We start from the raw sequence: 17,500 nt of genomic DNA, 5'->3' as shown, positions 1-17,500 counted from the left end.
ATCGTCAACCATTCAATCTTTTGCTGAGCCCGTTTTCAGCAAAACTACAGATGGAGCTCAGTTTAGTATCAAAGAAATATCTAATTCAATATTTCAGCCCCTAAAGAAGGCTGTCAAAAAACCTTAAACTCATTAATGTTTTGATGCTGGCAAGCAAAGGCTAATTGAATTTTTCTGAACTTTACCTCCACAGCTAGGAAACTGCGCAAACAGCGAGTTGGATTTCAAAAGAAATGTTCTGACGAATTTCTGTGAAAGGGTTTGGACGTGCCAAAAGGTTAGGGGATTAACGTCAGTTTACGTACCACGAAATGACTGAAGTTTCCAGAAACATTAATTTTATCTTATGTCGTCAACCTGTCATGAGGAGGTTGCACCTCTCACCACGTGTCATGAAAATTGTTCGGTTAGGACAAAACTGGTTGATGGTTTGTCGTACGTAAAAACTGATTCGTGTACATACATACCCGAGACAAAATAGATTCTTATCAGTTTTGTAAACAACAAACTTTCAGCTGGATTTCAAGAAGCTCTTTAGTATTTTTCAATTTAAAAGGTTTGAAGCATTAATACTGAAAGGATACTGTAAGAATACAGGTTCAGTTCAATTTTAATTTAGCGATATAAATTCTACAGACCACCACCGAATTTAAGGTGGCTGAACACAGTTTTCGTGCGAGCTCTTGCCAACGCAATGCAGCGCGCACGCAAGGATTGCAAAAAAAATAAACATGGCTTCAATACAGCAATCATTTTATTTGCTCAATGCTTCCGCTATCTGTACTATTTTTCCTCATAATTGAACTACGGTGTTTTGATGGTTTTAGTCTTTTATAGGAAACGTATGTTAGAAAAGGTAATAATACAAAGAACTCCGCAATTTGCAGATTTTTCTTTGTTATCGAAAGAGCCCAGTTAAATGCAGCGCATGCGTAGTAACTTAAAGAATTGCGATTGAATGCGGAATAGCTTTCTCAGAAATACGCCTATTCTCGAGAACCACTCATTAGAATTTAACGAAATTTGGCACAAAAATACTTTAGGAAATAAGTAACTGGAAAATGAAAAAAAAATTGATTTGAACTTTAACAGAGGATATTCAGTGAACCTTCAACAAGGGTAGGCCTTGGCGGATTATGCTCCTAAAAGTGGCATATTATGCTACTAGCAGTGCTCGAAATTTTGCCAAATTATCCCAAAATTACGTCAGAATTCCCAAATTATGCTCCTGAGTTTCCGAAATTATGCTCACAAAATGACGTAGATTCTGTACATATACTGATAGGCGCGCAATAACGACACCAAATTATGATGTTTTTCACATACGCTGTTGTTGTAAATTTATTTGTGTTTTATGGCAGTTTGTCTCGGCCCTCTCGACTCCTCGAAAAGGTTAACCGCGCACGCAGAATTCGCCGAAAAATGCCTAGTAACTAGGCATGTCAGAACAAAGTCAATACTGCTATTAGCGTAGCTAAAACACGCATTGCAAGAACATACTACCTAAATTTAAGGCAAATGAAACAGCCACCTTAAAAGTCTCTCATGAAAATTAACTTTCTTCTCACGTGAAAAAGATAACTGCTATAAACAATGAAAAAAAGTGAAGGAATGGTGAATAACTGCATGAGATCCAATTATTCCGCTTCCACCCCAAGAATAGTGGGTCCTTCTATGAGCATTTGTGAATATACATGCTACTTTAACTGAATCAAAACAAAACGATATTGCAATCGAGAATTTTGCAATAAGGTGAGCATATTAGTCCAGAGAGAAATCAACAGCATTCTTTTAATGTTAACAATTCATGAAGAGCCCTTTCACTGATTTTGCTCTCATGATAGACCGTGACGATGAATGAGTCTACCTTGAACCCGGTGAATATGTTGTTAGATATTCAGTCATGCATCGGTCTAATCGTAATTAGTTTACGATGCAGATAATCATTGGAGGTATTTTTGCTTTGGCTTTACCCAGTACAGCCCGCTTTTTTCCTTTAATCAGCCGTTTGGTAGTATCGAAAAATGGCTGAACTGGGCAGTTTAGCCCGCCCCTGGTAATGAGCAAATTGCATTTAAGGACGGCGCCTACTAATTAAAGATATTTTTGCCCCGGTGTGTGATTATGTAGGAAATGTAGATCTCAACAAGTGTTATTGAAATCCAAAAAGAAAATGTGGGGTAACCACGCATTTTTCAAAGATAATTCATGAATAATATTTGTAAAGAGTTTTAAACTACAAAGCAATGTATGACGTTCTTTCTCAAATTGAAGCTTAAGTATATCTCAAAAATGCATGTTTACCCCCAATTTTCTTTTTGGATACCAAGAGTACTTACTAAGATCTACTTTCTACTGATAGTTTTAAACCGCGCAAAAATATCCTTGTATTAGTAAGCATCGGGGATAGGAAATCCGAGTATCTGGAGATGCGCAGAACGTATGCGCAATAACAATGTCGGAGTCCGAATCCAAAGAAACGGCGGCCAAATCCTTCGGGAATTGATCGCCCTTCCTGTGAAAACGTTTTCTTTTTTTAGCTTAACTGATTTTGCCTCTGTGAACATTGAAAAACAAAAATTCTAGTGGTCGAGTGGATTCTTTCATTAGTGAAGGCATTCATAACGCGGTTTTGGGAAGACCATGATCGAACTCATCCTGCGCCTTTTTTCGATGATATACGAGTGGTTAACCGATTTTTCGTGTTCGATTTTGTATCATTTCTGATATCGAGCAAAGTGAGGTCATCAGAGTAATACAATAATTAATATGAGGTATACAAGCGAAATCTACGTCAAACGAATTTCTTTCTGAATTCCACAAAATTTAATTTAAAAAAAAAAGGTTTTAAATGTGATATACCGATTTTTCGTGTTCGATTTTCTATCATTTCTGATATTGAGCAAAGTGAGGTCATCAGAGTAATACAATAATTAATATGAGGTATACAAGCGAAATTTACGTCAAACGAATTTCTTTCTGAATTCCACAAAAATTAATTTTAAAAAAGAGGTTTTAAATGTTCACTGTAAAACTGTTAACTTCTGTGATAAGTGACTACTACTGAAAGAGTAAGATTTATCGTACGGGTTATAAATTTTCTAAGTATTTTCGCTAAAAACTGCCAGTCAAAATTCGTACTCGTTCTCGTCCTCGTCCTAGAATCTAAAGGTCCGTATTAACAGCAAAGCGGTCAAATACGTGAAGAGTTGGCAACTGGTTCTTTGTAGTTTTACGATGCAGAAAAAAAAAGCATGCGTGTAAGTGTTCGGTATTTTTTAGCTTGCCAATTCGAGACCAGCGTATTATAGCAGATTTCTCAAGTAAACCTCATTTTTTCAATAAATGAAAGTGAAGTGCATGGTTGAATCCTGTCTTGGTTAAACATGCCTACATTTGCATCATATTAGGGCAATAATTTCCAATCAAAGATAATGTCTGTCAGTTATAAAAGTCATAATGTTATGATTTTTCTTTCTTGGATTAATGACAGCTGTCATGACGTTTACCTAATGATCTAGGAATGGTTACATGGAATTTTACAAGGATCTTATTGCACATAACAAAACCAGAAGTGCAAAATACTCATGAAAGGTAACAAGAGCAGGGAGAGAATTTGCTTTCAACCTGACGGAAAAGAAGCAAAACAGAGATTGTGTTCAGATTGTATCCAGCGTTAATTGATCACGTACCGAGAAAGAACTGTAGGAGTTGTAATGGAGATGCATCACGTAGGTTTTGATAAAGCGGGAATTTCGCACGTGCGTGTTAAATATGTTACTAGAACGTTTAATACCAAATAAAGAAAAAACTACCGTTTTTGTTTTCATGGAACCTTCGTCTATGAAGCAAAGAAATAGATTCACAACTTGAAACGATAGTCTACCCGCAGTTTTGAGATTTTATCCATTTTAGTCCACTTTCACCGTCGATGAAAAACTCTTTAAATCCGTGCCATTTTTATTCCAACTTTCTCAAATCCCATAATACACGTTGTTTGCCGCCACCCCCCCCCCCCCCCCCAAAATATTTGCATAGGCATTGTTTTCGATTCCTCTCTGGACATTTGTCTTAAGAGACACAGTAGTTATGCAAAATACATAATACACCTTGTTTACCCCTCTCTCCCTCCCTCCCTTCCCCCCAAAAAATAATCATCGTTTTCGATTTCTCCTGGGACATGAAGATGTCCCACGAGAAGTCGAAAACAATGCCTATGGAAATTTGTGGGGGGTAACACAGGTGTATTATGGGCTAAAGACGACCGATGACTACCGGTCCATGTGAACGCGCAGAGACAATGTAAGCTTATACATGGCAACAATTCTGCTTCTGAAATGAATGACAGAGATGGTATAGTCTCGTACATCGCAGTGGTAGAGCAATCTCTTCATTTCATCTACCTGAGTTAACAATTTCCATTTCAGTCATTCATTTCAATAGCAAGAATGCACCATTTCGACAATTATACGTCACGGCGGCCATCTTGGTGTACAGTACAATGCTGTAAAATGTTTTTGGGGAATTTTGTGGTATCTTTTCCAGCCGAGTAAATTTATTTTTAGGAACAGATTTTTCCCGCGAAAAGTATCATATTTTCCTTGACGCTGAGATAGCTTTGTTTTGATCGGCTTTTGCAACGTACTGTGGGCGTGCTGAATCTCCCAAGGGAGGCATTCTATAAACAAATCTACTCGGGAAGGGTACTATGGGAGATAGAGGCTCCCCTTTTAACTGATAATAATAATTGTCGCGGCTAATCGCCGTCGCAAGTACAGGAACGACGCAGCTCAACTAGGTCGAACCGAAGCACACAATGGCGCCTCTGGCAGCCACTATACGGTCCATGTGTGACCTTGTGGCACAGCTTACAGCCAGCTGGAATCAGCTGTATGTTGGTTTTTGCTGAAGGGGGAAAACCGGAGAACCCAGAGAAAAACCCTCGAAGCAGAGAAGAGAACCAGCTCCCCCTAATTTCTAATTTCACTTTCTTCGTCAACTAACTTTAAATCACTTCAAATTCGTAGTTCATTGTGCGGCATTTTGTATTTTCAATGTTCACGCAAATGCACAGCATATGTTCACGCAAATGCACAGCACCCACTCAGGTTCAGTGTTAGACAATTATGCAGCGTGTAAAATAAACATTTCGGTCCTGCCAGGGGCCCGTTTCTCGAAAGTCCAGAAGAGCCATTTGTGAAACTGCCAACTGCTTGTTTTAGAAAGCCGGTCTTTTAACATGTTTTCAAGGCAACGAAAAGCAAAATGACTGTGAAGTTTGATGACTAATTCCTCTTCGTTCTTGAGATACAAGAGGAATTGCGTTACCCGAAAATGGCCCGTAAAGTTTCGGGACTTTCGAGAAACGAGCCCCTGGTACCGGGATTCGACTTTTTGAAGCCTTGATTTTTTGCACTTCTTTGTCACAACAACTTAATAGCCCTTGGTTTTGATGGGCCAAGAATTCCAATGTTAAAAACATTTCGTGTCAGTCCACACACCCAATTCAACGATTTATTCATATACCGAAAAATTTATGCATTGCGGTGTCATTGCAACTCAAAAAAACAGTGTGAAATCTTCTTGTAGTTAGCGCCTGAAACGGTTACAATTGCTTTAATTTTTTCATTGTGTACACGATCAAACAGATGTAAAGTTCATCGTATGTATAACCATTACCCCACCAACTAAAGGAGCCTTTAATTCTACAAAACCAGCCTTTTTAGGATATCTTTCATTTGCAGTCCTTGGTCACGTCGCCTTCTCGAGATGAGAAATGAATCTAACTTTAATATTTACATGTGTAAACGGCAAAGACCATGGACATGTACAATACAGGTTGACTAGAACAATTCACTCGGTAAAAACCTGCACACTTGCCTTTATTTTCCACTCTTGTTCTTTTCTGTCATGTCAGCGTCCGTAGCAGCCTTTATTCATATGTTTCAGTCTCCAGAGTAAATCATCATATCGTTTGCCGCCGACCCATTCGAGACATTCATTACGTCGGTAACTGTAAGAGGGCTGGCTGTGTTGTTAGTTCATCAGATATTAAAGATTACTTATAATTTCTTTTTGAGGGTTTCCTTGGAGTTTTAGGACAGTGAGAAGAATCTGCGGCTGACGCTCCTGGCTTTTAAAGGCTTTTCAATTGACTTTATCAAAATAAATAATCATGTTGTAACGTAAAGCTAATAATACAATGTAAGCGTGTGTGCTGTCTTTTGGCCAATATAAAAAGTGCTTGAAGTGGGCACTAATACAAAATTGACGGAGCTGAGCAAATTTTCAATAAAAACAAAATAAATTATTCACGACATGCATTTTCAGTTGTTAGTGGTTATTTCCTTTTTGAAATTAATTACTCTTCCGATCCACTGATGGCAAAAGACCCTCTCATTCATTGCACGTCCAAAATTATAATTAAATGTTGTGCGGAGAGAAGCCCTTACAGATGCATACATCGCGTGATAATGTCTTTGCACAAAAAAGAAGAACGCCTTTCGGCACTTTTTCCCACTGTTTCCGGGTTTCACTTGTGAAAATTGCATCATCTGGTCTCTGTCCCATTGTCCTTTAATGGACACTGCATACTTCTCATAATTTGCCCATCTTGAACTCCTCTATGCTATGGTGGGGTACCTCCGTGTCTATAAACTCATGCAGCCTTAGGGGTTTTCAATTTCAACTCCAAGAAACCGAAGAAAAGACTATATAAGATGCACAAGTCTCAGGTCTCATGTAAAAATACTGAAGCAATAAATAGTAATTATTATTATTAATGTTATTAATATCAAAAAGAATCCGCGGCGGAGGATTTTTTAAAACTCACATGGATTTCATGTTGCAGCTGTCTGCTAACTAATTGAACACACGACGTTTGGGCGATTGATGTTCTATAAACACGTAATGGACCTGCCCAAACAAGTAATCTTTCTGTCATTGATTAATTTGTTGTAGCAAGTCGTCTGAAAGGAACTTAGTCTTTTAGTGACGGAAAACTTTCTCAGATCCACTCAGGGGCACCCAACGAGAATATGGTTCAAAACCACTTAAACATAGCATTGTTAAAAGTATTTTAGTATTTAAACGGTAGATATAGGCATATGTTTATCCCCTATAAATTTTTTATCTGTTCGGATTCCCTAGCTGAAAGTCTAGTGATCCGAAAATTATAGGGATCAAAACTTACCTTTTCGAAAATTTCAGCCAGAAAAAAGGCTCCCGAAAATTCTAGGTGACCTTTTTAGGGTAAAAATTCGTTCAAAATGAGGAATTATACCATGTTTTGAGATGTTCGAAAATCCTAGGACAGGCAGGCAAACAAGGAATTTTACAACAAATGTTCCGAAAATTCTAGATGTCATATCGTCTCCGAACAGATATTTTCCGAAAATTGACGTTGGGTGCCCCTGATCCACTCAATGGCGCTAAAAATCATGTTCCCATAAGCGCTAATAATATCGGTTCTGTTCAGTACTCGTTACAAAAAAACGTACAACCAGGAATGTAGGAGATTGTTAAAGACGTTTTCATAATATGTCGGGAAAGTCCCAGACTATCGAGTATCTTATTGTTTCCCGACCAACCCAGATTATCGGGGATGTCTACGATTTATGGTTTTCATAGTCGGCAAAATCTGGGACGGTCGGGAGACTGCGAAATCCCCAATCGTCTGGAAATCGTAGACATCCCCTATCCTCTGGGATAGTCGGTGACAACTCGGGAAAATCGGAAGCTTTTCTATTTTCCAGATGCCGTCCCAGATTTTTACGATGGTCGGAGATCATTCCCGACATGAAAACTCAAATTTGTACTGTCCGGGTTGTTAGCAATTGCCTTATCTCGATACCAATACTAAGTTTCCAATGATCTCACAAATTAAAAGTGACGTCTGTCACTGTTTATCAAGACGGTTCTGAAGAGTGTCATGCACACCTCAGATCTCTGGCACAAGAAGCAAGAAGAGGGAATGATATATCTTTCATGGCTATCGCAAAGATATTTCTACATGCGTGCCTGTGCTTGATAAACCTTGCATTGACAAGCATAAGAATATAGATACGTTGAGCGCGCCGCAGCAAAACCTCGCGTGGATCCATGTTGATGTTGCCTCAAGTTTCATGTTTTCCCGTGCATATCGGGAGTACATGCGACAGACGTATGAGGTTTTTTTCCGCATATCTCAGCGGAGTCTGGGAAGGTCGGGAAATAGTAAAATACCCGGCGATTGTCTGGGATTTTTCCAACTTATGAAAACTATATACTGAACCAATATGTGATCCATAGTAAACAAAGAAATGTCAAAGCAACAGCAAATAACATGATTGATAACAAATCAAGAAAATCTTCCAACCGAGTAATAAATACGCAATAAAGTTGCTTATACTTATTGTCTTACATCCAAGAGTCTTTTCAATGAAACACACCATGAACATATCCAGGCTGGTAATAATTAAACTTGATAACATCTGACATTGAAAACATTTTTAAGGTCAAAAGCAGCAAAAGAAAATTCATCCTCAGCTCGAAATTAGACATTCCTATCAAAGAAAGAGTAAACTGGACTGAGAGTTAAAATTCTTTCTGAGTCAATGGTTTCTTTGACAACAAGAAGAACCTTTTTTTTTTTATGCGGATTAAACCATTGTGATTGATTTCGTTGCTTGATAAGTTAAAATTAAAATTTCTTACTTATTGTGACATGAGAAATGATGGGTGTTACTAAAAGAAGGAACCGGGGACCGCGGACCACGGAACCTGCGGAACCGCTTCAAAAACACTTTTTTTTCTCAAAACAATACTAGACTATTATTTCTTTGAAGTTTAAAAAAATTGCATAGTTTTTTGTTTGTCTGGTTTGTCGTTATTTTCTAAAACTCGCTGATTGACAGATAGCCCGCGAAAGAGAGGTGGACTGGACCTGGGGCCCGTTTCTCGAAAGTCCCGAAAACTTTTCGGGCCCGAAAAGCCATTTGTGAACCTGCCAACCGCTTGTTCAGGAAAGCCGATTTTTAAACATGTTTTCAAAGTAACAAAAGGCAAACTGACTGTCAAGTTTGACGACTTATATCCTCTCCGTTCTTGAGATCCAGAGGGAATTGTGACACCCGAAAATGCCTCGTAAAGTTTCAGGACTTTCGAGAAACGGGCCCCTGCTCAAATTTTGAGTTCTCGTCCTGAACAAATGGCGGAAAGCTTTCCCTTGAGGAAGCAAAATGAACCACCTATTTTTCATGTAATGGTTGGGCGGTAGAAGGGTTTACAAGGTGAAAGTTCCCTTAAAATCAGAGGGTAATCAAAGCTTTCGTCGTTATATAATATCACAGACTTTTAATTAAACCCAGTTAGAAAGTCAACCGAACAACTACAGCCGGGTTTAATAAAGATTACAGTAAAAGTTAAAGAATTGCAAAACCTGGAATACTGTTTCTTGGCTAGTCACTTGTAATGTATCACCGCCTTGCAGATATAAATCTAACAGGAAAGTAAGGAAAATGTTCCTTGAAATTCTAACCGGAACGAAAACCTGACAGATTCAGCATAACACATCTGTTCCTTTTTTGAAATCGGTGGTTTCAACTTAAATTTAGGGTTGTTAAAGCAATGCAAACGGTTGCAAACCTTGATCCCTGTTCGAAAGTTTTCAGCCATTCGGCCATGACGAGAGATCACCATGTGACCATGTCCTGTCCAACGCGCTTTCGTGGGATATCCGCTGCCACGATGAACCAGTTATAGAAGATAACGACAAACAAAAACCTGTGCAATTTTTTTTCCTTACTTCAAAGAAGCAATAGCCTGGCGTTTTGGTTTTTTTTTGTTGGTGGGGGGGGGGGGGGGTTTGGGGGGGAGGGGTTTTTTAATTGGTTCCGCAGCTTCCGCGGGTTGCGTGGGTTCCGGGGGCTCCGGGGGTAGTAATACCCGGAAATGACTTCGAAGGCGTTCGTTTTTTCTCTCAGTAAAATTAAAGCAGATTCAGACCGGCAATTTTTTTGGGTTCTAGGAGGCCAATGGTACTTTAAAGTTAACCGATTGGAAAGATTGAAAAGTCCCATTCACTAGTTGGGATGGTATCTTCCAAATATGTTTCCGGCCTCCATGTAGTAGGCCCTCCTTTTATTTTTCTCAAACTTACTCTTCCTCGTAACTTCATACAAAAAACATATAACTTTCTTTAAGCAAGGACCACTCGAGCTCATTCCAATCGCAATAGTGTACGCAAAGCAAGAGAAGCATATCTCATAAACATAGCTAACACCCTTGAACCTTTACGTCTTAATAAGAAAGTTGAAATATAATCCATCCTTTTCCCTTATATTACTTTATCGTTATATAATTTCAGCAATCATTCCTTTTTATCAATGTACCGTATCTGTTAAATTAAGCCGTTTACATGAAAAATCCTTATCTTGAGTTTGAGTGCAGTATCAACTCACACGCCATGTCATGATTCAAATTGTCGCGTCTTTGTTAACCGTAGTCATTGCTTGTAAAAACCTGATGAAGAAAGGCAGTGCCTTTCAAAAACTTGGCTTTTTACTGGGTTGCCAAGGGAAATCCACTTAGAAAATGTGTTTGTTTTTTTTTCTTTTATTTTTATTTTTTCCTTGTCGGAAAAAGTCTTTCCTGTCTCTCCCCTGCTAAGTAATGTCTTTGTGCGTAGAGTCTTCTGCGCGTATCTTTGTTAGGTTTGAGGGGGTAGTGGAAATGCATAGATTTCATCCGGTGGACACAATAGAACAATAGAACATTTAATTAACCTGCAGTGGTGTCGAAAGTCATTGTAACGCGAATGGCGTTTTAATGCATCTTTAAACAAAATATACCCTTATGGAGCTCAAGATGGGAACCTCAATTGGATAAACAAGACAGGCGGTGAAAAATAAATATCTGGAATCTTAAAAGCGACAGGTAATGAACTTCGACAACAATCTTTCGCCCGTCGAGCCGTAATCAAAGTAAGCTGTATTTCAAATATTTTACCAAGTGTGCTGTTATGTACCACACTGAAACCAAATGGAAAATTCTCTGGTAACTTATGGGTTCAACAGACACAGAAAAGGAATCGCACACCTTAAGTGGATCTGTGATCTCTGTTGTCTGGCTATTTGTATTTATTTGTGCTCAACTCTGCACAGTCTTCAGGTAAAAAAATAATTGGAAATGTGACGGCCAAGAATTATTTAAAGAAAGCTTGTCGTCTATTTTGTGCTTCATTATTCAAGGAAGGTTCTTTGATCCTGAAATCTATTTTCTTGCGTATGGTAATTTGACACGATTGGGTTTGGGTTTACCTTCACGCACGCAATGGTATAGGAAGAGGTTTTTGCCTCTAATAGCAAATATGTTGTTTGTTTCAATGAATTTTTCGCTGGAAAAGGCGACCTTTATGAATTCATCATGTTGTGTAATATTCGAGCTTAACAAATTTGCATACATGCGTTGAAATGTGATACGCGAGGAGGCAGGAATTTTTTCTCTTTGACAAATGATTAATAGGTAGCCAAGTTTTAACCTCAGAAAAATATCTGTTTTGTCATTATAGTGTAAAATGAAGTTTATTTGGGAAGGAAACAATATTTCTTTAACTTCCTAGTTAATCGAATTTATTGCTACAACTTACTAGTGCGAAGATTGTTTACATTAAACTCATGCTTTTTGCGAATTTTGAGTGTCATGAAATTACATCATTTGCGTGACATAGCTTATTTATCACGAAGATTTTTCAACAATATATCGCTTTACTCTAACCCAAAAACATTCAGTTCGTAAAAAACTTCATATTTATCAACAATTTCTTTTGCTTTTGTGCTTGTCAGCATTGTGATTTGCGATAATTGGCAAATCGGTTTTGTATCTCATACTTCTTTAGATCTTCAATTACATGATCGCTCAACCTCGTGATTGTGTAAATAGTTCACCCTGAAGTCAAAACAGATGAGTTTCTCAGGAACCCGACAAAGAAGGTTTCCTGACCCGACAGATGAAATGTAAATATTTAGTTAAATAGTACAACAAAATTTAAAAACCAAAGACGGAAGTTTCTTGGCTAAAAAGTACGTTGTTTTATCTTGAAAACGACGAACGATTAACGTTCTTTCCCGTAGTTCATTCAGTTGACACAAGGTGATCACGTGCACCTTTATGGTTGGTTAGCACGTGATCATTTTTTTCCTTTTGACAGAAGAACATCATGACCTTTCCCCTGATTCATTAAAGTCAGAGACTGCAGAAAATTTCGTTTTTATGATCGATTGTCATTAATCTTTCGATGAGAATTCGATTCAGAATTTTATATATAAAACTACGTTATTTTTTGCTTCATCTGTCTTTTGGCTTGTCCTTTACTGCTAACTCTCGGCTTTTACGGTACTTTTTGGTGCAAACGTAAAGCCAACAAATATTTTGACCTGGCATCAGATTAAACTGAAAAGAAGAGGGATTATGAAGCGGAAACAACATCTTCAGTCCTTCCTTAGTGTGTGCAAAAGACGTTTAATTAGTGCAACTGCAAGACATGCAGGAAAACGTCCGTCAGAGATTTTTGCAGTTATTATTTTTTTTGCAGACTATTTATTTTAAAAAGAAACGAGTGAATTTTACTCAAGAGCGTGTTTTTTTATATTTAACTGAATTTATTACCACAGCTTAAAAAAATAAAACACCTAAAAATGAGACAGGACATTACAAAATAATTAACCGTGTGAACGTGTGAGCCAAAGGGCCTCTGCTCGCACGAAGTCTTGGTGACCCCTCAAATGGTCTTAATGACCCCCCAATCGAAAAAATTAACTGGAACGCTGCAGTTCATACCACCACAGCCGTTTTTAGTTAACATTTTCTACCTTCCATCCCGCGTTTTCCAACTAGGATCTTTCATATTTTATCACACATTTTCTAACTCGCATCTCGCATTTTTTATCTCGACTGACGGGTTTTCTAATTCGCATCCATAATCATAATGCTACAAGCTTCTATATTTTACCTTGACTAACTAAAGATGAAATCGGACTCACCTCAGGCACAATGCAGTAACGAGATGAAGAATATAACTTTACGCCAATGAATGTCCCGATAAAGCTCCATCGCAAGATTAAACATCATTGAAGACAAACTGTTTTTTTTTTTTGCTTACAGCTGCTCGTGTTAAAGAATATTTAGAAAGTTCCGAAATAATTGCTGTCCATTTCCTTTTTTTTTTCTTTGCGCTTTTGTTTTCCACTAAAAGCAGTAATATGACTCATGGTTACCATGTCAAACGGTAAATAGTTTTACAATTGTAAAAACGTTTACTGGCTATATATAGTTAAAGCTCTCGAGCTTTCGGCTGTCAGGCTACAGCCTTCAATGGATATGAATGGAGAAAATGACAACTACAATATATACAAAAATAGGTGAGACTATAAAAAGAATATATTAAAACGGGAAAAAAAATATATAAAAGAGTCAAAATAACTAATTGTTCTTTTTTAAAAGAATAGAGTATTGATTAGGGAGCGGCCTTGAATTGTTATCAGCATGATCTATCGAAGCGGTGTGCCATGATTCTAGTGTCTTGCGGGTACGAGAAGAACCCTTGTCAATCACTCGGGAATTTTCAAAGTCAATAGAGTGTTTTGAAGACCAAGCGTGTTTAGCGATGTTGGAGCCTCTTGCGTAGGACTTGACATTCCTCATATGTTCGTTTTTTTCTAGTTTCAAAGGATCTGCCAGTCTTACCTACATAACTCCATGGACAGTCGGCACAAGTCCCGACCTCCGATCGATCTTCAACCAAACGTGGTTTACAAAATATCTTGTGCCGACTGTCCGTGTAGTTACGTAGGTAAGACTGGCAGATCCTTTGAAACTCTGATAAAAAAAGAACATATGAGGAATGTCAAGTCTTACGCAAGAGGCTCCAACATCGCTAAACACGCTCGGTCTTCAAATCACTCTATTGACTTTGAAAATTCTTAAGTGATTAACAACGGTTCTTCTCGTGCCCGCAAGACACTAGAATCATGGCACACCGCTTCGATAGATCATGCAGACAACAATTCAAGAGCGCTCCCTAATCAATACTCTATTCTTTTAAAAAACAACAATTAGTTATTTTGACACTTTTATATATTTTGTTTTCCCGTTTTAATATATTCTTTTTATAGTCTAACCTATTTTTGTTTATATTGTAGTTGTCATTTTCTCCATTCATATCCATTGAAGGCTGTAGCCCTACAGCTGAAAGCTCGAAAGCTTTAACTATATATAGCCAGTGAACGTTTTACAATTTTTAATATGTTTTACCCTGGCTACGGTTCCTCTATGGTTAAATAGTTGCTAGGTGATCGCGACTGAATAAATCTCTAACTTACAGATTCCAGTAGCTCGGTATATCTTTTAGTATACTTGACCAACCGGACTTGAAATTTAGAATATATTCTACAAGAAGGAAAATAAACTAATCATGCAATCATGTTTCTATGGCCGTTAGAATCATAGAGCGAAAAAAATGTGCAATTTTCAAAAAGCAAGAGGCTAATATCTAAGATCCAACTATTTGTGAAAATTTGAGATATTCGTAAATGTTTCGCTGATCATGACAGTTGTACAGACTAGAAGCGCTAATACTGGAATCCCTGATAAAGTTTCGGCGAAATGTAATGTCAATCCGTTTCGATCACCTACCGCCTGTCCATCGTATATTCTGTTCCTAGCAAGAGTGAATTAGATAGGAGTGGGTGGGGTACCCAGCACGGTCACAAATGAGTCTATTTTTAGAATAACCGTTCCCGCGAAAATCAGTTGTCAGTTGAAAAACATGGTTGTGTCAGTCACGCGTGACATGACTTCTTCTGATTGGTTAAAATTGACGGCCCTTTGTTTGTTTGGCGCGCAAAGTGTCTCGAAAAATAAATCCATTTGTGACTGTGCTAAGGCAAAGTCTCAAAGTGATAGATCAACAGTCTTAATCTAATTCACTCTTAGTTCCTAGATGTTAAATGAGGAAGTCTATATATATATAGTAGGGAACTCAAGCAAGGACGACGACGTGAACGTCATCTCACAATATTAATTTGCGTTATTGTAATCACTTCGTTACTATTAATCTCGTACCCAAATCTCACTCTGTCACTGGAAATGTGAGATCTGGTAAAGTTCGACAGTACGCCACTTTTCATTGGCTACTAAAAAAAGGTTGCGGCAATGCAATCTACGCTCCGATTATATTATTTCGCGGGGCACTTAGTGAAGGTTTGGTTTTCGCAAGCTCATGTGCTGTTTTGAATAAATGCCTGCTGTGCGGAGGAAAGTTGTGTTTTTTCCGACGCCGGAAAAGCTTTACATTTGAGGAAAATTATTTTAAAAATTTGCGACATTTGTGTAAATGGTACCGACGGAAGCCCGACGTACCCTGCCACTCGAATAAAGTTCTGCGTAGCTGGCTACGCGGTACGCATCAACTAATAAATTCAAGTTGAAGTATGTAATTTATTCAAAACAGTATTTCTCGTTCTTAAAGCGTGACTCGCTAATTAAGTAGTGATCAATTGTGAATTTTACGGTTAGATTAACTACATTTTTCACGAGATCGTGTCAAGAAAATAGCGCTCGTTGTAGTGATTACGTCTAAGCACTCTTAAACATTTTCGCTTTCAATTTGCAGTTTGGTTAACTACACTTTTCACGAGATTGTGTGAAGAAAATAGCGCTCGTTTACTGATTAATCGTAAGCGTTCGTTTCAGTGATTAGGCCTAAACCCTCTTCAACATTTTAGCTTTCAATTTACGGTTTGGCTAACTACACTTTGCACGAGATCGTGTGAAGAAAATAGCACTCGTTTACTGATTAAGCCTAAGCGCTCCTTTCAGTGATTCTGCAGTTGCTCCGACAATTAAACAATCTCGACCGTTCAAAAACAGTCGCCTGTAGCGCTTCTTTCTGTTTGGGCTTTAAGTTTAAGGTTTCCTTGTCCTCTACCCAAAAGAATCTCTTCAAGAATACTCTCGAAATCCAGTACGCAATCCTCTCGAGTACGAACATGCGCAGTGATAGAAAAGCCCGTATTTCGGGCCTCGCCGGCACTGAGCATGCTCGAAATCGAACTTTACCAGATCTCCAGGGTACGAGATTACGTTACTATTTCAACATTTTTAATGTGATAAGGGAGTGGTAGTTCCTCGAAAACGACACTGGTCGTAACAGCGCTTAAATTAGGGGAGAAAATGAAACGTTATCGTCAAGTGCTGACGTCCGTCATAAAACCTCCACTTTGTCTATTTCACGTTGCTGTTTTGCTGAAGACGGCAAAGAAATGGACAAAAGTGAAAAACGCACGTGCAGGGTGTGCAAAGCCATTGGATTTTTCGCATTAAATATGCAAATTTGTGACGTTCTCGCTGCCGTCGCCGTTGTCGTTGCAAAGTTCTCTATTGTGAGTTAGCTGCATGGTGCATCTTAGGAACATAAGGATTTCAACTTTTTTTTCAGGGAGCCAGTAGAGATTACCCGTCCATCATAGAAATTCAAGACATCGGATTTTTGTTTTGTTAGTTAGTTACGCGGGATGCATACCATGCATACCACATTATAAAACCAGTTCAGTTTTTTTTTCGTCATAGTCACAAATTTGCATACCCCAAGGATAGTAGCTTCACCGCTTGATAAGAATCCCGTATAATACAACCGGAGCCATAGCGCCCCGAACTCGGGCCATCGGGTCCCAGGAGCGAGTAAGTGCCCACTAAGCCATCGAAGCAACTGAGATAATGCGATGGTTTGCTTTACATTTAAATCTTTCATGGTGGCCACCTTTGACCACATGAAGCAAGGCTTTGCTTTTTTAGTTCATTCATGGCCACTGCAGATGAGACATTGCGATGACGTAGACAGCAATTTGCGGGAGTTTCACAGTTCGCATCGTCTCCTAGAAAAAATCGAAATTAACTGCGGTGAAGTTGATCAGGTACAAATGTGCAAAGCAAAGAAATATTGTATGTATATAGTTTAATAAATAGCATTAAATCTACTTCTTGTTTTCTGTGTCTATAGTTATTTCACGACATTCCCATTGCGTGGATCATATACGGGTTGAGAAGCCGACACATTCGCAGGGATGAATCGAGTTCAAGTATTTATTTTCCAGAGTCCAGTCGAAGCTAAATACAAGGTGCGCGGGTGATGAGATAAGTTCACAGTTAATTTCACATAGTATGCTTCCCTCATTTCAACAAATGAGCACCGAAATCGGCAAGAATTCCTTTCTCAGGACACTAATCACTGAATACGAGCAAAATACCCCAGGCACCGCAAGCTCATTGTGAGCATGGCCGACAAAAATATATGGATTTTTATGGGAATCCCGGTAAAAAGCTTAAGAGGATAATCATATGAAAAAGTTCTCTAAATTCTCCCATGCTCATGCACCATCTTGTCACTTTTGCCTGATGTGGTGCCATGGTAGTTAACCATTGAAAATTTGCATGATCTGTTACAATTTTAACTCTTCGGCCGATT

General features: G+C 38.4%; 2 protein-coding genes and 1 long non-coding RNA gene across 3 annotated transcripts in view; 1 reads left to right on the top strand and 2 right to left on the bottom strand.

Annotated features, from left to right (window-relative positions):
* LOC138013459 (uncharacterized) overlaps window positions 1-749 on the top strand; it is a 10,424-nt gene extending 9,675 nt beyond the window's left edge. Inside the window, exon 4 of the long non-coding RNA XR_011125226.1 lies at window positions 194-749. This is a non-coding gene — a long non-coding RNA (uncharacterized lncRNA). The remainder of the gene's footprint in view (window positions 1-193) is intronic.
* The window catches only part of LOC138013444 (polycystin-1-like protein 2), a 39,240-nt gene extending 33,170 nt beyond the window's left edge, over window positions 1-6,070 (bottom strand). Inside the window, exon 1 of the mRNA XM_068860529.1 lies at window positions 5,881-6,070. The gene's annotated coding sequence lies outside the window, so the exon portion shown is untranslated. The remainder of the gene's footprint in view (window positions 1-5,880) is intronic.
* The window catches only part of LOC138013456 (hemagglutinin/amebocyte aggregation factor-like), a 327,884-nt gene that overhangs the window by 87,097 nt on the left and 223,287 nt on the right, over window positions 1-17,500 (bottom strand). The window lies entirely within an intron of this gene.

The sequence above is a fragment of the Montipora capricornis genome, chromosome 8 (genome assembly GCF_036669925.1).
Source record: "Montipora capricornis isolate CH-2021 chromosome 8, ASM3666992v2, whole genome shotgun sequence".
In the NCBI taxonomy this organism is placed as follows: Eukaryota; Metazoa; Cnidaria; class Anthozoa; order Scleractinia; family Acroporidae; genus Montipora; species Montipora capricornis.
The sequence above is the reverse complement of the archived record's forward strand: the minus strand, read 5'-3'. Positions and strand labels throughout refer to the sequence as shown.